Source organism: Camelus bactrianus, chromosome 1, assembly GCF_048773025.1.
Source record: "Camelus bactrianus isolate YW-2024 breed Bactrian camel chromosome 1, ASM4877302v1, whole genome shotgun sequence".
Classification (NCBI taxonomy): domain Eukaryota; kingdom Metazoa; phylum Chordata; class Mammalia; order Artiodactyla; family Camelidae; genus Camelus; species Camelus bactrianus.
Window position 1 is genome coordinate 116759822 of NC_133539.1, and position 23270 is coordinate 116783091.

At 44.8% G+C, this 23270-nt stretch overlaps 1 protein-coding gene and 1 non-coding gene across 2 annotated transcripts in view; both read right to left on the reverse strand.

Moving 5' to 3' along the window:
• Positions 1-23270, reverse strand: part of KAT2B (lysine acetyltransferase 2B) — a 92555-nt gene that overhangs the window by 60033 nt on the left and 9252 nt on the right. The gene's annotated exons all lie outside the window — the stretch shown is intronic.
• Positions 8892-8998, reverse strand: LOC123618217 (U6 spliceosomal RNA). The gene has a single exon (XR_006726622.1). It is a non-coding gene; the product is annotated as a U6 spliceosomal RNA (small nuclear RNA).

Below are 23270 nucleotides of genomic sequence, written 5' to 3' on the forward strand. Positions count from 1 at the left end.
GACAAGCGAGACCCCTGAAGTCCCTGCAACAGAGCTGGGGCCCAGGTCACAGCTGAGCCTCACAGGCCCCAAGACGCCAGCTGCAGCCCTGCCCCGTGGAACTGAAGAAGCCAGCAATCTCAGGGACTTGAGCCGAGTTGAAGCCCACACTTGGGGGCTCCTCCAAGCCCTCTGTGGCAGTGGAGAGAGCTCATCACAGTCTGGGAGCCCTGTGTACCTCCCAAATTCCCAGTACTATTATTTTACCAACACTTGACAGAATCTTAACTTTTTCCACATATACTTCACACTTCCCTACCTTCTTAGAGAACACAAATTTGAATACAAATCTAGCCTTTTTGTGATGACGTGGGTTATGAAGTAGAGGACAAGCATGGAAAGATATCAATTGTTCCCAGTGATCCTGCCAAGCTACCATACTGGGGACTTGGGGGTCAGCAGGGGTGGGAGGCTAGCAGGCTTGCACTGAGTGACTCCAGCCACTTAGAATTCTTCTGCCCATACCCTGCTATCCTTTACCACTCCACCCCTCTCTCCATCTATATACTGCTTCAAATCTGCTATGGCTGGAAAACCATAAAATTAATCATTAGAATAAGAAGAAACACAGGCTGATTCATTCGCGGTAAGAGACTTCTAGGGACACTGTCCAATACGGGAGTCACAAGTCACATGTGGCCATTGAGCACCTGAAATATGGTTTGTGCAAACTGAAATGCATGGTAGGTGTAAAACACACACCAGAGTTAGATTGGTGTAAAAAAAAATCTCATTAATAATTTTCACATTCATTACATGTTGAAATCTCAATATTTTAGATACACGGAGTTAAATAAAAGACACTAAAATTCATTGGACCTGTTTCTGTTCCCTTTTTTAATGTGGCTGCCAGGACATTCAAAATTACCCACGTGGTTCCCATTACACTTCAACTGGACAGCACTGGCCTTTAAACAAACTGTATAGATTTTTGTTCCTGAGCTTTGCATTCGGTCTTTTTCTCCCTGAGACATCTTTTCTCCCTGCTTTAGATGTCCCCACACTCCACGTCCTCGTGGACCAGATGGCTGCAGTTAATGGAAGTCTGATTTACAGAAAATTCCAGAATGCCTGCTGCCTTGACATCATACAGACAATTCTCCAAGACAGAACAGTTTCCGAAGGGTACACATGTCTAGGAGAGTAAGAAAGGAAAGAATAGTGGGGAGGGGAGACCTCAGTGGTAGAGCACATGCTTAGCATGCACGAGGTCCTGGGTTCAATCCCCAGTACCTCCAATTAAAAAATAATTTAAAAAAAAAAGAAAGAAAAGAAAAGAAAGAATAATTGGCAAGGCAAGAAGGGTCAAAGATGAAGGTGAAAGAAGAAAAGGTCAAGGTGGAAGAAGGCTTTTGATCATAAACCCTTTCAGCGGGCCCAGTGACTCTGGCAAGCCCCACCTGACTGCTCCTCACATGTCATCACAAGATGGACACGGATGGGCCAGGGGAAGGGCCCCGTGTCAGCAACCCCAGCAGAGCAGCCCCCCGGAGTAGCTCCGGTGAGCCTCTCGCGTGGCCAGGCATCAGGCAGGACCAGCTGCCACCCCCACTGCTCTGCTACTAGGCTCAGCTGGGCCCTGACATTCTCTGCAGTGAGTCACCCACCTCTTCAGAGACTGGAAAGGCCTCAGAGGCCATGTTCTTGAGGACTCGCTCCCAAGAAAGCATCCCTACCATCTCTGCAGGAGTGGAGGGAACCAGCCCGCGAGGGCCACTCCTCTCCCGGCGGTGGGAGAGCTCCCAGCCTCCAGCGGCCCTGAGCAGTTGGGCAGACCCTTTCCAAAGAGGCCTCTGGTTAGAGAAAGGAAAGTGACAACAGAAGATTCCCAGCCGAGTACAGCAGGCCCAACCTCCAAGGAGAAAGCAGCGCCCGCCAGAACACTCCGAGTTCGGAGAGCTACATTCTCGGCCAAAGAATTACTACGCACGCCGAGTCACTCACGCCACAGCACGTGCTGAGGGCCACGCTCTGCCAGCGACTTCTGCTGGGTGTAAAAGGAAACGAAGCAAGATCCCGTCTGTCCTCGCGGAGCTGACACTGGGGTGGCGGGGACGGGGCAAACAGGCAACACAAATAAGCACATCATACAGTACACGAGGCGGTGACTGCACCCGAAAAGCAAGATGGAGAGACGGGCACAGGGGAGTTCGGGGGAGAGGGAGATCGAACGTGCAGTTCTAACCAGGCCTTTCTGAGAAGCCGGCATCAAAGCAAAGGCTGGACCACTTAGCGATCTGGTGGAAGAGCATCCCAGGCAGAGGGAACAGCCTAGACAACGGTGAGGGCGTGGCCGGTGCGCTCCACAGAGAGCCACAGCCAGCGAGGCTAGAGCCCGGGGAGCAAGGGGAAGAGCTGGAGAAGGCGAGGGGGGATGGGAGTGGTGGCTATCCTACAAGGCAGCCAGGCAATGATAAGGCCTTTCTCCTGGTTCCCTGATCTCTCCTCCTCCTCTCAGACAGGATCCCCCAGGCTTGAAACAGGGACAGAGACAGATCACCAGGGCAAGACAGGATGTCTCCAAACTCATTCCTTTCTCTCTCTCACTTTTTCCTTTAGGCATTAGGGTAAACCACCCTTACTTCCTTGTTTTCTTTAACAGCAATCTTTGAGGAAAAAAAATTCCATCCAGGTTTCGGTCTCTAATTTACATGAGCAAATCATCCTTTTTCCTCCTCCTTTTAACGTCCAGTCCAGGAACCACAACGTGTTCTGGTACACAGGGAAACACAATCATTAATACAACCCAGAACGGATGCATCTCTCTGACACCTGGGTGGAAAGGAATGCCACACCTCCACCAAGGCCCACCGAGAGCGCAGAGAGCGCTCCTTGAATTATCATAAAGTTGCCAAGTTGTCTAGCCAAGGGTTTCATAACCTCAGAAGGACCCAGATTTACTCCACAACTTGGGGGCAGCTGGATAATGACTGAGGTTCAAAACCCCAAGGAACCGCGTGACTTGGGAGGCTGTCCTCATTTGCCTCAGGAAACACTTTAGCTTCTGACCACCAGGATGGATTTTGCATCTGGGCAAACTTGGAACCGCAGCCCAAGTCTCCTTCTTTGGCAGGCTGGCTGGCTGGCTCCGGGCAGGAAGCAAAACTGGCAGGAACTCTGCATGGACCAGAATCAAACCCACCAGAGCCAGCATCTGTCACTCCAGATTCTCAGAGAGACGGTGACCTAGTTAAGCACAAAGTTCCTCCTTACAAGGGAGCTTCGGAAGCCAGCTTGCTGAGAATCGATCCAAAAGCAATTGCTGGCCCGCATCCTCCACTTCTCCTAAGAGAGCCACCAACCTGGACGAAACGTCACTGTCCGGTTCAGAGGTACGTGTGGCTGCCGGGACCACCCCGAGGCTTCTCACACAGACGGTGTTAGGACTGGATTATCTCAGAAGACAAGGCGAATGAGGTGTGTTTTCCCTGCCTCTGGCGGGGGTGGGGGGGTGGAAGAAAGCCCAGGGAGGAGAGGGGAAGGAGCAGATAAAACGCCAGCCTTTCCCACTCTCTGGGGCACCGTCTACTCACTCTCAGACACAGAGCCCCCGCTGCGTGTCACTCACGGGACTGGATGCTGAGGACACAAGAAACCTCTGCAGAAATGAAAAGTCCACCCCGGGGGTCCTCAACCTTAGAGGCACCTGGCGTGACTGGAGAACTCCTTGAAGCCTGAGGCCCACCCCTGAGCCCAGACCACTGAAATCGGAAGCTCAGGGGATAAGACCCACACACCAGTACTTTTAGCAACTGTTTCCAACGTGTAGCCGAGGTAGAGCATCTCTGATCTCAAAGGAAGGGATACTAGTAATGGATCCATTGAAAAGACAATGCTTATAGGGGCACGTCAGAGAGATCTCTGCAGACATGTGCCCTTCGAGTGGGGAGGGGAGGGCAGCTCAGTCAAGAGGAAATAGCACGTGCACTTGTTCTGAGCACACCTCTCACCTCCCGCCTCCTGTACAGTTAAACACACAGGTACCTGCTTCCTCCAGACCATTTTCATGCAGCACGAGAGCAGCAATGCGGAGAGACTGAGGCGGAACGGGGGGTGGGGGTTGGTCTACTCCTCCTCCGTGTCACAATTTTCTAGGATGTCGGTGAGGGGGACAGAAGAACGTGTATTGTTTAAGATTCTAAAATCACCAGCATTTGCAGAAACATGGATGGACCTAGAGATGATCATACTAAGTAAAGTAAGTAAGAGAAAGACAAACATCATATGATGTTACTTATATGCGGAATCTAAAAAAATGATACAAATGAACTTATTTACAAAACAGAAACAGACTCAGAGACACAGAAAACAAATTTATGGTTACCAGGGGGGAAAGGGAGTGGGGAGGGATAAATTAGGAGTTTGGGATTAGCAGATACAAACTACTGTATATAAAACAGATAAACAACAAGGACCTACTGTATAGCACAGGGAGCTATATTCAATATCTTGTAATAACCTATAATGAAAAAGAATATGAAATACATATTTATGTATAACTGAATCATTGTGCTGTTACAGCAGAAGCTACCACAGCACTGTAAATCAACTATACTTCAATAAAAACAATAAAAATAAAAAAGTAAAATAGAATTACCAACATAAACAAACACATCACAAATAGAACCCTTACTTTTCTTATGTCATAATATTTACCTTGAAACTCAAACCTAAATTAAAAACAAAAGGTTGAGATCCATTAGCCTAAAACAGATAAGACTTTGGGACTGAATCACAGAGGAAACGCATACCTATTCTTCCTCAAGATCTGCTGAGCAAACAGATGCCTGGAAATTTCCTCAGATAACCTGGTAGGAAGAGACTGGATCTTCCTGCAGCAAAGCCTGAGAACTAGAAAGTCCTTTCAGGATATACTGCCTCCCTCAGACTCTGCAGGCGTGGAGAGAGCTGGATGGAGAGAAGGGCGCAGGGGCAGGGACGGAGGGTTGACACACTCCTCCATCACGAGAGGCTGGCCGGAGACTCTGGGGAGGGGTCCTGTCCGGCCTCCTGCAAGGGAGGCTCCCTTCCTCTCCCACTGCTCAGCACCCTTCCCTGAATCAGCCCACAGAAGCCACGGGGGAAGGAAAGGAGGCCAACTCACTGTCAGCAAAGTGTTTCGTCTTAGCTGGAAGTGGGGAGAAAGGCTGCAGGGGACAGTACTCAGCATCAAGTCGTGCTCACGGAGGTGGGCCTTGCAGTTGAATAAATGCGGTTTCAAGTCTTAGCTCCAAAATTTACTAACTGTATGAACCCGGGGCAAATCACTTAATCTCCCTTAGCTTCCCAATCTATATGAGGAATATAAAAATATATCATGAGTATAAAATATAATGAGTATAAAATGAGTATGTGAAAAAATATCTATATAATAAGTATAAAATATAATGAATGCATAATGGGTATTAAAAAATCTATGAGTATAAAATAACTATATGAGTAAAATATAATGAGTATGATGAGTATAGAAATACCTATATGAGTACAAAAATACAGAATATAAAATGTACTCTCTATAATGATTATATATATAATGAGTATAATAGTATCTATATAATGAGGTATCACCTCACACTAGCCAGAATGGCCATCATTAAAAAGTCTACAAACGATAAATGCTGGAGAGGGTGTGGAGAAAAGGGAACCCTCCTTCACTGTTGGTGGGAATGTAAATTGGTGCAGCCACTAAGGAGGACAGTATGGAGATTCCTTAAAAAACTAAAAACAGACTTACCATATGATCCATCAGTCCCACTCCTGGGCATATAACCAGAGAAAAATAAGTTCAAAAAGACATGCACCTCAGTGTTCATAGCAGCATTACTGACAATAGCCAAGACATGGAAATAACTCAAATGTCCATCAACACATGACTGGATAAAGAAAATGTGGTATATATATAAATAAATACAGAATAAAATAATGCCATTTGCAGCAACATGGATGGACCTGAAGATCGTCATTCTAAGCGATGTAGTTAGAAAGAGAAAAATGCCACATGATACCACTCACATGTGGAATCTAAAAAAATGACACAAGTGAACTACTTAATATTTATAACTTAGCTGACTGATTTCTTGAATATGTGTAAGCACATCTGACTGTCCTTTATGCCTGGATGACTGCATTCTGTTGATTCTTATTGTGTTAGTTGGCTTTATTCCTTTGATAGCTACTTAAGTTTAAAAAGCTAAAGCCCTAAACTGTTCTTAGAAACAACGAACAGTACGTATATGTACATTTTAAAAAATATGTGCCGTATATTGTATATATGTATTTACATGCAATATTGTAAATGTGCGGTCAAGTTGTATCAATTTTACCTAATTAAACTGAAAAATGAAAGAAAATCTCTATAATGAGTATAAAAATCTATATAATGAGTATAAACCTATATAATGAGTATAAAAATATCTCTCTCACAAAACTGTTGGGGGCACTAAGTAATTAATGCAGGAGGCACTGAACGAATGGAGGTGGTAATAAAGAAGATGATAATATGCCAGGAGTGCATGTCGGGTGAAGGAGGAGATGGGACAAGAGCTTTATAAGCCATGATGAACTATGACGGTTAATACTTTAAAGCAAGGACTTGAAGAGTATGCAACCAATGAAAGCAGCCAGAGGATACTGGCCCCAGTCACTGTGAAATTGGCCACAGCTCTGACTGAACAAGACTGGACCGTTTACAAATGAAAAGTCATGCTCCTCACAGAACAAATCAGCTCCATTCCCACGATACGTGAGAATGATGGAAATTACTCAAAATGCTCACTGGGTGATCGCAGGGGACATTTTCATAACTGACTGGATGCGAAGAGAGAGAAATGGCCAGGTTTCATGTACACAATCCTTCAGCAAAAGCACCGTGTATCAAAGTCCATGGGACATGGTTAAGGCCACAGTTAAAGGAAAACATAGATCCTTCAATGAACTTGTGGAAAAAACAGAAAGATTAAAAATAAATAAACTAACCATTCAACTCAATAATCTAGGGGGGAAAGTAACACACTCAAGGAAAACAGATGAAAGAAATTAAGGTAAAAAATTTTTAAGGAAATCAATAATGAGCAAAATCATACACCTAACCAGTATAACCATGGTTGGTTTTTGAAAGAAAACATTAAACAAACTCTTGGCAAGTCTAATCAAGGAGGTTGGGAGAGCATAGCAAAAAAAAAAAAAAAAAAGGAGATAAAACTACAGATTTATTTTATAGCTAAATAAGTACTCTGTAGAACTTTATGCCAATCAATTTGATAAACTAGAGGAAACCCAGTGAGTTCCTTGGAAAACATAAATTATCAACCCTGATTTAATAAGTAGTAAATTTTCTAAAAACCCTAGAAGAAAAAAGTAGTCAAAGATCTACTCCTAAAAAAGGACCCAGGTCCAGATGGTTTTATGGGAAAGTTCTAGTTACTCTCAAGGGCTGTCCAACATAAATATGTGAACCACAGAAAAAATTTAAAATTTTCCAGTAGCCACATTTTAAAAAGTAAAAGAAGTAGGTAAAACTAATTTAAGTAATATATATATTGCCTATAATGTCTAAAATATTATCATCTCAACATGTGAATTGGTATAAAAACATTATGAATATGGCATTTTACAAATTTTTTTTATGCTAAGTCTTCAAAACTCCAAGCGATGTCTGACATGGTACATCTCAATTCAAATGGTGGCAGGTGCTCAAGTCATTTGTGGCTAGTGGCTACCATATTAGCCAGCAGGAGACCAGTTCGTTCCTATGTATTGTAGACTGTGCCAAAGTGCAACGCATTAGAAAAAGAATTTTTTTAAAAACTCTCATATCATTCTATGAATTTAGTATAACCCTGACACTAACACAACATACAGAGAGCAAAAAGCATGGAAAAAGTCACCAGCTCAACCTCACAAAAACAGAAATAAAATATTTGTCAATCAAATTCAACAGTACACAATCAAAATCATGCATCTTTTTTTTTCTTTTCCAGTTTTATTAGGTAGAATTGTTACAATTTGACTGCACGTGTACAATATATTGTATGTAAATACATATGTACAATATACTGCATTTTTTTTTAGTTTATATATATGTACTGATCATTGTTTCTAAGAACAGATTAGAGCTTTAGCTTTTTAAACTTACATAAGTTACCAAAGGAATAAAGCCAACCACAAAATAAAAATCAACAGAATGCGGGGATTCAATCATAAAGGACAGTTAGATGTGCTTACACATATTCAAGAAATCAATCATCTAAGTTATTAATAATAAGTAATTCATTTGTGTCCTTATTTTTATTATTTTTTTTTTAGATTTCACCTGTAAGTGATATATGGCTTTTTTCTTTCTTTTTCCAGCCCACTTCACTTAGAATGACGATCTTCAGGTCCACCCATGTTGCTGCAAATGGCATTATTTTGTTCTTTTTTATGGCTGAGTAGTGTTCTATCATATATATGTACCATGTCTTCTTTATCCAGTCATCTGTTGATGGATATTTGGATTGTTTCCATGTCTTGACTATTGTAAATAGTGCTGCTGTGAACATTGGGGTGTATGTGTCTTTTTGAATTGTATTATTCTCCAGGTATATGCCCAGGAGTGGGATTGCTGGATCACATGGTAAGTCTATTTTTAGTTTTTTAACGAACCTCCATACTGTCCTCCATAGTGGCTGCACCAATAAAATCATGCATCTTGATTGGTACATAATAACTAAAGCTTGTTATAGGAATGCATAGATAGATATTTGAAACAAATTGATTATGTTAAGAAATTAAAGGAAGATGAAAGAATTACAGTTGATGCCCAAAAAAACTTTTCATAATACTCAGCATCAATTTCTGATTTTTTTTTTTTTTTAAATACAGAACGATTCACAAACTTGCATGTCATCCTTGCGCAGGAGCCATGCTAACCTTCTCTGTATCGCTTCAATTTTAGTATATGTGCTGCCAAAGCAAGCACAATTTCAGATGTTTTTTTTTAAATAGCAAATTTGGCACAGAAGAAAATTATCTTTTTTTAATTAATTTTTAAAAAAAAGTTTTCTTGGGGGGTAATCAGGTTCACTTATTTATTTATTTATTTTTAGAGGAGGTACTGGGGATTGAACCTAGGACCTTGTGTGTGCTAAGCATGCACTCTACCACTTGAGCTACACTCTCCCTCCAGAAGAAAATTATCTTAACTTGAAAATAAACATTATACTGAACAGAGACAAGAAACTGTTCCTGTTAAAGTTACCAAAACAAGGAAGCCCTGAATACGCCCAGAGTTCAACACTGTACTATCAGTACACAAAAACCATGAAAATTGGCAGGCAATGCTTAGAGATTATCAAAACTAAAAAAAAAAAAAAACAATAAATTGGCTGGATATAAGATCAACATACAACACACAGATTTTATATCAGAAATAACCACTTGGAAAATGTAATAGGAAAAAAATCTTAATAGCAAGAGCCATCAAATACTTAGGAATAAATCTTCAAGATGAGTAAGACCCATAAACAGAAAACTACAACTGTCTACTGAAGACCAATAAATGAAGAAATATGCATTATTCTTGGAATACTCAATATTGCAAAACTATCAATTCTCAAGGAAGACTCAATATTGTAAAAATATCAATTCTCTTCCAATTAATCTATGAATTTTGTTAAGTCAGATCAGTTGAGAGAATATACACTTACAATGCATTTATCAAAGTATTAAGATCCAGAACATAAAAAGATCATCTACAGAACAATAAAAAGGTTTGACAGAAAGAAAACAGCAAACCTAAGTGAAAGAAAAATATATGTTAATAGCAAATAAACCTATACAAAGTGGTCAGCATAGCTGGTAATGGAGAAATGAAAAATTAAAAGCCCTGTGAGATATTTCCTCACAGTAATTATGATGGCAAAAAATAAAAATAAAAGGTTGACATTGTTAATATCTAAAGTAACCAGGATGTGAGGAAACATGCATGCAACTGGTACACACGTATGGGAGGGGACACTGGTGCAGCCTTTCAGAAGACAAGTTGAAATGTTCCTGCCCTTTGGCCCGAATGCACTACTGGGAAACTCTCTTACAGAAATAATTCACATGTGCTCAATGACATTTGTCTGCTGTTTATTAAAGCAAAATATAAATATATATGTCATCTTATATACAGCAAATACATACATAGGTCATCTAACATTTGATCCACAAGAGAAGAAACTTATTAAATTATATAGATTGTTACAGGCTAACTTACAATAGCCAAGATATGGAAGCAACCTAAGTGCCTGTCAACAGATAAACGGATAAAGATGTGGTATATAAGGACAATGGAATATCACTCAGCCATAAAAAATGAAATTTTGCCATTTGCAGCAACATGAATGGATTATTATGCTAAGTCAAATAAGTCAAGCAGAGAAAGACAAATACTGTATGGTATCACTTACATGTGGAATCTAAAAAAGAATGACAAACTAGTGAATATAATAAAAAGCAGCAGACTCACGGATTTAGAGAACAAACTAGTGGTTACCAGCAGGGAGCGGCAACAGAGGGGTAGGGGATTAAGAGATACAAACTATTAGGTATAAAATAAGCTACAAGGATGTATTGTGCAAGCAATACAGGCAATATTTTACAATAACTATAAACAGAGTATAACCTGAAAAATTGTGAATCACTATATTGTACACCTGTAACTTACATAACACTGTACATCAATTACACTTCAATTAAAAAAAAGAGGTTTTTTTCACTCTTTTTTTTTTAATTGAAGTACAGTCTGTTACAATGTGTCCATTTCTGGTGTACAGCACAATGTCCCAGTCGTGCAGATACATACATATATTTGTTTCCATATTCTTTTTCATTATAAGTTGCAAGATATTTACTATAGTTCCCTGTGCTATACAAAAGAAACCTGGGGTTTTTAAAAATCTATTTTATATATAGTAGTTAGTATTTTGCAAATCTCAACTATCTGTGCTGACACAGAAACTCTCTAGGTCCTGGTGAATAGAAGAAAAGGCAAACCATAGAATAATACCTAGCATCATTGAATGTATTTTTTTTAAATAAATGAATAATCAATTTAAATATACATGAATGTGGGTGTACAGAGGAACAAGATAGATATACATTTATGGGAGGGCGGTGCAAAAGTTGGGGAAGGGAAGGGACATTCACTCTGAACTTTGTTTTCCTCTCTGGTACTCATATTCATGGGTTGCTTGCTAATTCTCTCTAATGCTGATTCCTCACTGGGGAAAACAGAGTTCCAGAGAAATTCCAACGACAGTAACAGAGGCTCAGCACGCATCAGCTGGGGGAGGGAGGGTGGAAACCACATCCTTATCACAAACCACACTTAAGAACTCAAGGAGCCAAAACTGGTCCCCTGTGGGGCTGCTTATAAACCAGCCTCCTCCCCTCACCGAAGTCCAAGCCAAAAAAGAACAAGCCTGCAATTCTTGGAGAAGACAATACTGATTTTGAGAGATATAAATCCTGCCTCCATTATCACAACGGGCTTAGAGCAATTGGCCGAAAGAAAAATTTATGCCTCTTCTTGTCTTAACATGGGAGCATAATGCCGTGTTCCCAGGGGGCTGAGAGATGGATGGGTCACAAATCTCCCGGCAGGGAGATGAGTAATAACAGTCCCTTATGCCCCCTGCTCAATAAAAAATGCTGTGTCCCAAATATTAGCCACACGTATTTAAGCCACTTGTGACAGAAACGCTTAATAAACTGTACACCGATAAACCCTGATGCTTAAAAATGGAACTGAGCACAGGACTTTTCTTTCGAAACTGGCTAACTCTGCCTCTCCCACTGAGTCCTGGGAACCCAGGAGCTTCTACAAAGTAGGCTTGTATTTCTTTTGTTCAGAACTGACCGAGACTTCTTCCAAATAAACAGAAAATTCCATGGAAACTAAGAGGAGGATGAAGGGAGGGAGAGAAGAAAGGGGAGAGGGTGAAAACAGAAGGTGAAGCGCTGAAGCCCGCCGCACAGCGCCCCGGCTGCGCGGGCCAGGACGCGGAGGTCAGCCGCGGGGGCTGCCCAGCCCTTCGGGGGGTCCAGGCTGAGATGCGCCATAAGTGTGCTGAATTTCAAAGACTTAGTGCCAAGGGGAAAAAAAGGTTAAAATATCTCATTAACTGATGGATCTGGAGATGATCATATTAAGTGAAGTCAGTCAGACAAAAAAGACAAATATCAAATGGTATCACTTTTATGTGGAATCCAAAAAAAAAAAAAAGGATATAAATGATCTTATTTACAAACCAGAAACAGACTCACAGACACAGAAAACAAACTATGGCTACCAAAGGGCAAAGAGGTGGGGGGGAGAGATAAATTGGGAGTTTGGGATTAGCAGATACTAAATACTTCAGTAGGGGGTAGGGTAGAGCTCAGTGGTAGAGCGTGTGCTTAGCATACATGGGGTCCTGGGTTCAATCCCCAGTGCCTCCATTAAAGTAAAGAAATTAAAAAAAAAAAACTAATTATAAAAAAAACTACACTTCAATAAAAAAGACAATCATAAAAAAATTTATTGCTAGAAAAAGCTAACCATCAAAAAATATGTATGTATCTCATTAAGAATTATTTTATATCGATTACATGCTATAATCATATTTTAGGATATGAGGTTAACTAGAACATTTAAACTGAAGAAATTTAGCTGTTGGTCTTTCTCATTTTGTTTAGTGTAGCGCGGTGGGCTGAGCAGTGTCCCCCAAAGTTTATGCCCATCTGGAACGTCACAGTGGGGCCTTATTTGGAAACAGCTCTGACTACTTCAGGATCTTGAAATGAAATTATCCTGGTTTAGCCTGGGCCCTAAAACCAGTAACAGGTATTTCTGTAAGAGAAAGGAGAGAGGGAATGTGGAGTGACAGACACACGGAAGATGACACAGGGAGACGTATGCGGAGATACGGAGCATCAACAAGACCAGGGGCGCCAAGGATGCCAGGAGCCACCGGATGCTACGAAGAGGCAAGGAAGGATTCTTTACAGAGCCTTCAGAGGGAGCATGGCTCTGCTGACACCTTGATTTCAGATCTCTGGCCTCCAAAACAGAACTAAAGGAACTTCCTGTCACTGGACCCACCCTGTGTGTGACCATTTGTTCACAGCATCCCCAGGAAGTTTACACATGTGGCTATTAGGAAATGGAAGTCACATGTGGGGGTTCACATTCTATTTCTGTTGGACATTGCTGCCCTAGACTTTGAAGGGAATCCACCCCTAACACCCACGACTTCACTGTGGACCCTAACAGCTTAGGCACAGAACAGTCCCAATATTTCTTAAGTGGTTCTAACTGATTAAAGCAATACCCCATTGAAAGATCTGGAAGCCTCCTGACTTTTGCTCACTTGTTTCAGGACTTTTCATTCTGGTAGAATATGACAAGTGCTTCCTACGTGTGTACAAATATCGGGGGATACTTGGAAACTTAAGTGCACAACATTTTTAATATGCATGGGACGTACTGCCCGATTCACTAAATAGGACACATTGAGTCCTTTCAAAAAACCCTCGAATGCTATCCTCGATGGCCAGCAAAGCATTTTCTGGCAAGTGTCCCGAGCTGCCACTCCCCCCCACCCCCCGCCCTCTGCCTGGGCCTTCCAGATGTTCAGGCCCAGTTACTGCTCTTTGAGATAAGAGGTCTCCTTTCCAGACACCTTGCCCATGTCTCTCCTTAGTTAGACAAGACGGCTGCTAGCTCAGGGAAATCCCAAGGGGGCTGGCTTGCAGCCTCAACAAAGTATCAGCTAAAGGACAACCTCTTAGGGAGCTCGCTGCCAGGCCAATTACCACAGCAGCCGGCCCCCTAGGGCAGGGTGAGGTCACCTCGCGGGAGCCCACAGAGAAAAGGCCACCTTCTGGTTTCAACAGGCCTGGGATAAAAATAGTTTTGTCCCTCCCCAGCCCTTCCTCCAAAAATAAATAAACCTAATTACCTCCTCCCTAAAATTAAAAAAAAAAAAAATAGTTTTGCCCCAATAGGATCCAGGGTAAGAGGTCAAGAGAACACATCAGATTTTGTGAGAGTCCACAGAAGCCGGGATGGAGGATGAGAAGGAAGCAAAACTGGATCAACAAGGGATGGTGACCCACCTGACAGGCAGCCTGGGGAGCAGGGTGCCCCCAGGTCGCACGGTGTTGACAAGTGAGATGGGTGTGAAGATATCTGGGTGACATTCAGTGGAGCAGGAGACAGACAGCCAAGCTGTCCAGCAGGATTCGGTCGGGCTTAAAATGCTGGAAAGTCACATTGGCTGGAAAACTTAAATCAGTGACAGGGATGCCCCAGGGCAAAAAAACAAACAAACAAACAAAAAAAACAACCCTGATGGGAAATGTATGGAGTAAAACTGTGAATCCAACACTCGTTAACCATCAAAAACAAAAAAGGCGCTTGTATACATGTTCCAAGCTCCCCCTGTATGCGAAAGGGATTACGCCCATTATTCAGCACAGAAAACTGAGGCTCCCAGACGTTCAGACATTTGCCTGAGCTTATTCCGTCTACCTGCAGGAGCACTGAGTGTGTTCAGGCAGGTAGCTGGTCCTGTGGCTGTGGAGGAGGGGGCTCACTCTGTTTTACCACCTCTCTGTTCCAGGCCGGACAAAGGCAGAATGTTTAAAGGTCAGGATCTAACACCGTAATGAGATATAACTTCACACCCACGCAGATGGCGGTAATCAAAAAGGCAGATAATAAACACTGCCAAGGATATGAAGAAACAGGAATCTGCACATATCCTTGGAGGGGACTGTAAAACAGTGCACTCACTTTGGAAAATGGCTTGGCAGTTTCTTAAGAAGTTAAATAGAGACCAAGAGACAATCTAAAAATAAAGCCTCACGTATATGGTCTAGTGATTCTCAACAGGGGTGCCAAGACCATCCAGTGGGAAAAGGCAGTCTTTCGACAAACAATGCTAGAAAAACTGGATGTTCACATGCAGCTGAATGAAACTGTTGGAGCCTTACCTCATACCATACAGAAAAACTGACTTCGACTGGATCAAAGACCTAAACATAAAACCTGAAACTACGAAACTCTGAGAAGAAAACGTAGGGGGAAACTTCACGGCGTTCGATTTGGCAATGATTTCCTGGGTAGAACACCAAAAGCGTAGGCAACCACAACAAAAAATGCATAAAGTGGACTTCAGCAATATTTAAAACTTCTGTGCGTCAACAAACACAATCAACAGAGTGGAAAGTAGCCAAATCTTAGAGACAGAAAGAAGAACAGAGGTTTGGCAGGGGCTGAGTGCACGGAGGAACGCAGTGTTGTCATCCAGTGCGTGGTGTAGAGCTTCAGTTTTGCAGAATGAAAAGAGGACCGCAGACCACGGTGATGGCTGCACGAAACATGAATTTCTCAGTGTCGCTGACCTGCACACTGAAAGATGGTTAAGATAATACATTTCATGTGATGCGTATTCTACCACTCAAAACAATAATAATTTTTTTTCAAAGTTAAGCGTCAGTTTACCACCTGACCCAACAAACCCACTCCCAGGCATCTACCTGACAGAAATGAAAACATAAATCTCACAAAGACTTGCACGCACATATCCACCGTAACATTATTCATAGTAGCCAAAAAGTGGAAGGAACCCAAAAGGCCATCAACTGGTGAATTCATAAACAAAATGGGGCATTTCCATAGATTGGAATATTATTCGGCAGCAAAAAAAAAGAACGAAATGCTGATACAAGCTACCAAGTGGATGAACCTCAAAATCATTAAGCGTAAGAAGCTAGTCATAAAAGACCACATATTGCATAATCTCTTTATAAAAATGTCCAGAAAAGGCAAGTTCATAGACGTAGAAAGTAGATTCGTGGTCTGGGGCAGGGGGTGAAACAGGGTTGAGTACAAACAGACATGAGGACCCTTTTGGGGTGATGAAAAGCCTCCTAAAATTGGGTTCTTGGTGATGACCGTACAACTCAGCTTCCTAAAAATCACTGAATCGCACACTTACAACCAGAGGAATTTACAGCACGCACATTACAGCTCAATAAAATTGTTTCTGAAAAGGGCAAGACCTTGCCAGCAAATTATCACTTCAAATAGGGAACTTCTGCGAAGTCTCCCCACAGCACGTGCCAGAATGGAGGCTTATTTTCTCAAGTACAAATTAAAGAGGCTTAATAAGCTATATCACAACTAATGGAAGACTAGCACGTGGGTGTCGCCATCTCTGCCCCTTCTGACCCAAGAAAGCGACAGAAGTGGCAGCACCTGGGTGGCCGCACCCCCACTGTCAGAATCTGTCCCAGCAAAGGGGAAACAGCAAGTGACAGAACTAAGTCGGTCATTAAGTGGGTCGCCCTGTTTTTAAAATTAGTGGAGAGCTTGAAACAATTAAAACTTGCTAATAATAAAGCCGTGCTGCTGGTGCTCCTTTCGGGGAACCTCACTCACACCTTGACCTGCTCACACGCAGCTGCCTGGCTGGCTCCCAAATCCACTCAAGCCTAATCGGAATCAAAAATGGGTTTTTTTGGCAGGTGAGGAGGGGAGGGCATAGCTCAGTGGGAGAGCGCCTGCTTAGCACACACAAGGTTCCATCCCCAGTACCTCCATTAAATAAATAAATAAAAATAAACCTAATTACCTCCCCCTAAAAACAATGAAAAATGAAAATAAATTTTTAAAAAAGAAAATGGATTTTTGTAGTGAATCTAGTCCCCCTCTCTGATTGAATTCTAGTATAGAATCCAAGATGCAGCCTCGGGGTGGATGAAAATTTTCTGGAAATGATTACCGGGGAGGGAGGAGTGAAACAGGGGGTGGAGGGGATAGGAGTGAGAGCTTATTTGCTACCACTGTGGGCTGTCTGAATTTGGCTCTTAACTGCATGCCTGTGTCACTCTGGAAAAAAAAAATTCTTTTAATCCTATTTTCAAACAGCAGCCACACCTGGAGTCCGCTGTTTTGAGCCGTGGTCCTTATAAATTTCCTCTCTGACAGTGAACCCTTTGGAAGCAGTCTGGGTAAAGCTCCCAGGAACCAGAGCAGCGCTGCTCCAACTTTAACCTGCTCCCGAACGACCGAGGAAAGCCTGTTAAAGTGCAGATTCAGAATCAGTGGGTCCGGGGTGGGGCCTGAGAGTCTGCATTTCTAACAAGTCCCCAGGTGAGGACCTCACTCAGAGCCGCAACGATCTGAAGGAAAAAAATAATCCTTTCTGGGACATGAACCATTTTGCTCTCTTCACCGTGTGGCCATCCTCCTGGCTCCACAGGTGCCCACGGAAGGCCAGCGGACACCATGGGGCTCTGACCGGACACTGGGAGTTTTGAACTGGGGAATTTTGGGCACCAGTGAAACGAATTAAGTGGGAGTGGGGATTCCTCCCTCAGGAGACCAAATCCTCCTGGAGCCAAGAGGGAAACTGGGTTGGAAGCGGAGAATGGATAACCGGTGAGGTAATTCAGTAGCAGGAGCAGCTCTGAAGACCTTAATTAAGAGTCCCATTTTGGTGGGGAAAGCCACAAGGAACCACAAAATCAAATGCTGAAGAGAGTGTCGAGGGTGCAGGGGAACAGAAATCACGCCATGAGGGGCGACCCAGAGCGAGACAACCAGGTGCAAACACCCGGTTCAAACAAGGCTCTCCCGGGCCCTCCAGGACTCGCCCCAACACCACACCAACAGAAAGCCCTGGGCAGGAGGCACCCGGGTCTGCAAGACGTCCCCGGGCCTGAGCTGGGTTTGAATAAGGAACTGTGCTCTTCACGCTTAATAATCAGGTTTGGCTGACCCCAAGGCCCAGGTCCCTCAGGCATTACCTCAGAAGGTGCCAGAATGACTCCAGCACCACCAAATGACCCAGGGCTGGGCCAGACCCGTCATTACGTCTGAGTCACCTCTCCAGGCCCAAACCCAAACATGCATCACCCCTGGAAGGGCCTCGAGAGGTCCTGAGAGACGCCAGAGGCAAGAAACTGGTGCCCAGAACCCTGGAGCCCTGACAATTCCTGGAATTTTTTCATACACCTCCCCACCTCCCCAAACTGGTGAACTTGCCAAAGCCTCGGCCCAGCCTCCAGCACAGCAGAGATTCCTCACGCTGGCTGGCTGGCCCCCAGCAGCCGGGCCACCCGGTGACGACGGAATCTCTCACTCCTCCGCCTGCCGTCTTGGCCCCACCAGGATGAGCAAAATAAGCCGCTTCCTCGGAAGCTCCCGGTCTCAGTCATTATCTGGGCTGATGACACCCAGATCCAAGGAACAAGCCCCACCTGCAGAGCAGAAGGTCCAGCCCACGTTTCCAAGTGTCTGCACCGGGCATCTCAGCCCGGGAGGTTTCACATTAAGGTGAACACCCCCTCTCAACTGCCCTGTTCGTCACCTCGGCGCTAGTTAGCCGTCCCCCAGCTCCCGAACGCAATCCATCCATCTGCCTTTGAAGCCCTCACCCGAGGCCATGTGATTCTCCTTGCGAAGTCTTTCCCAGATTCATACCTTCTGCTTTCCCACTGCCCAGGCCCTCGGCCAGGCCCTTAATAGCCAGTTAGAAGCCCACCCCTTTGATACATTCCCACCCCCACCCTCCATGTAACACCCACCGCACACAGGGCTGGACCCTGAACTGCCGCTTAACACCGTCAAACATTTCTGCCGGCTACTTTCTGAGGCAGTGTTCGCCTGCATCGCCCTGTCTCCCCACCCGATAACCCAGAGGACCCGTGATTCAGCGCTCAGGGAAGGGCTGTGGCTTGTCCGAATTCACCCAGCTGCCAAGGAGCAAGCACTCAAGCCCAAAACCTAACACTCCTCGCTCCGAGACACCGCGTGTCTCCTCCTTCCTGAAGCGCAGAGACTCGCTGTCAGTAAGTGGGATTCAGTTCCAAGTTTTCGACCCGAAGTTCAAGACCTTCTACAACTGTTTTCTTCTTTACCCAGTGGATCGATTCCACTTCCTGCTATGATCATTTCCTCGTTTTTCCTTCTTCTTCAGTTTGGCTGGTCTCTTTCTTAAGACCAACGATGATGGCTTAGCACAGCTTTTAAGTGTAATGGTTGCTACCATTTACCGAGCATGTAGAATGTTCCAGATTCCCTACCCAACTGCTAAATGGATTATCTCACTTTATCATCAAGACAGCACCTGACCACTAAGAGACGTACCTAATTTAACACATCTGTAAAAGAACTTGGGATTCCCACCCACCCCAGTGTGCTCCTCCCTGGGTCTCGCCCCTCCTGGTAAATGGAATGACCATCCTTTCAGCTGCTCAGGCCAGCAACCCAGACATTACGTTCACGTGTGTCTTTTGTTCACATGCCGGAATCACCAACTCAGCAATAAAATCAAATCCCGCTGCCTCTGCACTCGTCATACTCTCTCCTCCTCACCCCCTCCCCTGACACACCCTCCTCCAAGCCACCATCCGCTCGTATCTACACGGCAATCACTTCAGCTGGTCCTCTTCTTGTCCACTTTATTCCTCTCAGAGCAGCCAGAAGGGGTGCTTGAAAATACAGGTCTTCTCTGAATCGACTGGAAACAGCCCAGGTACCCATCAACAAGTAGACAGGTAAACAAAATGTGGTTCAGCCATACAGCAGAGTATTTCTCGGTAATAAAAAGAAATAAACTTCTGATGCATGCAACGCCGTGGATGGATCCCAAAATTACCAAGATGAGTGAAAAAAGAACAGTGTGCACAGACATAGGAAACAAACTTGTGGTTACCAAAGGGAAGAAGGTTTGGGGTTTGCGGATACACACTACTATATATAAAATAGATAAACAACAAGGTCCTACCATACAGTACAGGGAACTGTATTCAATACTTTGTAATAACCTATAATGAAAAGGAATACATAAATATATATACACACACTCGTATAAATGAATCACTACGCTGTGCACCAGAAATTAACACAACAGTGTAAATCAACTACACTTCAGTAAAAAAAAAAAAGTGGATTAAAAAAAGTGGAGAGGGAAGGGGGAGGGGCAAACTAGGGGTATGGGATTAACAGATACAAACTACATGTATAAAGTAGATAAGTAACAAGGATTCACAGTATAGTGCAGGGAATTATAGGCATTATCTTGTAATAACGTACAATGGAATATAGTCTGCAAAAATACTAAATCACTATGCTGTACCCCTGAAACTAATACTGTAAATCAACTATACTTCAATTTTTAAAAAAATAAATTAAAAAGTTACAAATAAAAAAAAAAAAAACAGAAGCATGCAGACTGTGTGTCATTTATAAGAAACTCTAGAACATCAAAACTAACCCGTGGTGACATAAAGTAGAACCGTGGTTGCCTCGTGGGGCGGGGGTGGGGGGGACGGCAGGGCGGATTTGAATGGCAAGGAGCAGGAGGGAAGTTTCTAGGGTGACGAAAATGTTCTGGGTCCTGATGGGCATTTGTTTGAACTGCCCAGAAGTGGAGACGGGATCACTTCACCTAGCCCCATCTACCTCTCCTACCTCACCTACACTCACTCGTCTCCCACCCTCACCATCTAGCCACCGGGGCCACCAGGTGGCCCTTTCTGGACCCAGAGTCTTTGCCCTTCTCCCCCCGGCTCCCCACTCACAGCTGGCCTCCTGTCGTGACGCTCACCCAGGACGCCTCTCCTCTGCAGAGACCCTCTCAGGCTGCACCTGAAGGAGATCCCCAGGCACCCCCTCCTTGGTGGCTTTGTCCTCATCCTCTGTGCGTGTGGCACCTACCACTTTCTGCTGTCTGCTTCTGCTACCGGGAAGCAAGCTCTACCAGGGCGAGGGCCCATCTGTCACTGTGTCCCCAGATCTAAGTCAACGCTTGGCACGTGCAGGAACAATTTGTTGAATGAATAAGAGAGCTGGCAGCATTCCTCCCTCCACTGCACAGCCACGGGACCCGGGGCTGGTGAAGGGCACCGCGTCCCCGCCGCCTCCCAGCAAGAAAGCGGCGCGTCGTATTCAGATGCGGGTCCTGTGCTGCCCGGGTCCACGTTCCCAGCCACCCCATGCCTTGCTCACTTCTCCACTCCACTGCATCCTGCTCACCCCAGCTGGGCTGGGCCCACTCCCCGCCCCACCCGCCCCAGCTTGGGATGGGTTTCTCTTTGCACGGACTTACTTGCATAGGTTCTCTCTCCGCACGGACTAACTGTGCCTGATTATTCACATTCATCTTTCTTTCCCTTTGTGTCTGTCTCCCCCTCGAGATGAGGGGCTCCTGGTGGCTGTCACGCCCTTTGGTCACTCGCCACACACCGAGGACAGAGCTGGGCACAGGCACCTAGCCAGCACCAGCAGACACCTTCCCTCAGAGGTGGGCTGAGTCAGGTGGTCCTGTGAGTGTGTGCTGGTCCTAGATGATGTGACTCACTTCGCTGTTTCAGAGGACACTGACCTTGGCCTCCCTGGCATCCTGCCAGCCAGTTTCAACACTAGCTCATTAGAGCAGAGGCAGGCTGGGGCGGTCGCCATCAGTCACTAGGACATTAGTCAGGTTGCACCCCTGGACTTCTGGAATCTCCTGCACAACACCGAAGCTGGGCCGAGAGCTCGCAATGCACGGGGACCGCTTAGGATGGTGTAGAACTGATGGAGACGTCCCCAGTTGGGGGGTGGCCCACCCTGGGGTCACAGAAGAGGGGACCAAGAGCCCCTGCTGAGGTCAGGGGGTGTACCTTCCACGTGGATCACTGGAGATGTTATTCACACTTTTTTCCAAAATAAATGCATTTGTCTCCTGATTAAAAAAATAATAAGCCCCGTGTCTGGGCCTCAGGGTACAAACAGAAGAACAAATTAAATAAAGCCTAGTGGAGCTTTTGTTTAAGTGCACAGCAAAGCCACAAAAAATAGAAACTTGTTAGAAAACAGAACTTTACAGGCGATTGAATTTTTTTTTTCTCTTCTAGATCACCAACATAATCTGGATGTTTAGAATATATGGAGGGGCCTTTTCCCCCTCCATAACCCCACTGGTCTTCCAATACTCACAACCCCCTTGTGTGAATTTAAATTTGCTGAAGAGGAAATGGGGTCAGAGAAGTTCACCTCATCCACTCAGAGGAGAATCAAAAGCGGGTGTGGCTTCTCCTTGCTCCGTCTTGAGCTGAAGTCCAGGCCATCAGACAAACACCATGTGTCATCAGGTGCCCGTGAGCTGAGTGTCAGGAGACGCCATTCCAGCCCTGATGGGGGCCGCCCTGCTGCCGTCCGCACGGCTGTGGGCAAGTTGCTAAACCTCTCTGGGGCCCAGTTTCCTTGTCTTTAAAACAAAATTTCCTCTCCTCCAACCTCACGAAGGCTGTGAATGTGAAATCACCCATTCACTCAACTCTACCATGTGCGAGGTGTGGTCCGCGGACCGGGGATACGGAATGGACCAAACTCCTTGCTTCACAGAACTTCTCTTGTCATAAAGGAAACTGACAGGAAATTTGAAAATAAATTGCAGTAAAAGAAAGCAAAACCAGGGAAGATGACAGACCGACGGGGGACGGTCACTTTCACTGGGGCAAAGGGCCGGGCGGGGCTGGGTCGGGAAGGCTTTTCTCTGAGAACCTGGCATTTGAGAACAGACGGGAATGGGTTTTGACAACGAGCCACACCAATACCCAGGGAAGAAAAGTGTGCAGTGCCGGGGGCACCACAGGCAATCAGATGCCAGCAAAGAAAGCAATTCAACATTATAAAGGATGCAATTCTATTTCAACTATAACCTGGCGATGAATTGTCATATGGAGTCTGGACAGGAGCTATCAGAGCAGAAACCTTCTAAAGCACCCCGTGGAAACAAATGTTAGGAGAATAAATAAAGGGCAGGGGTATAACAGGACCCCCCCCCCATGCCCACACACACGCAAGTAAAACGGGTGAAGCTCCCATCGCCAGCTCCATCAATCACAGGACCGATGGCTTTCTCAGTGAAGGGTCCACACGACTGCACTAAATAGTAAGCTTCTCTTATATATTTAATATGAGTTTTCAAGGATGAGTTGTCATGCAAAAACTGTAGGCTGCATAGTAATCTGTGTCCCTCACTGCCACTCCTAGGGAGAAGGTGGCCCATAGGGGCCTCAGCCCACAGTTGAAGAGATCGTGTGAAGACGAACCAGAGCATTCTTTGTCCCATGTCTCCATCCCCTGGGCCAATAACACAGAGGTGCCGGTGCGCACCTGGGCTTCACGTGCCAGCCTTCCAGGGACCCCCCACAGCCCCCACCAT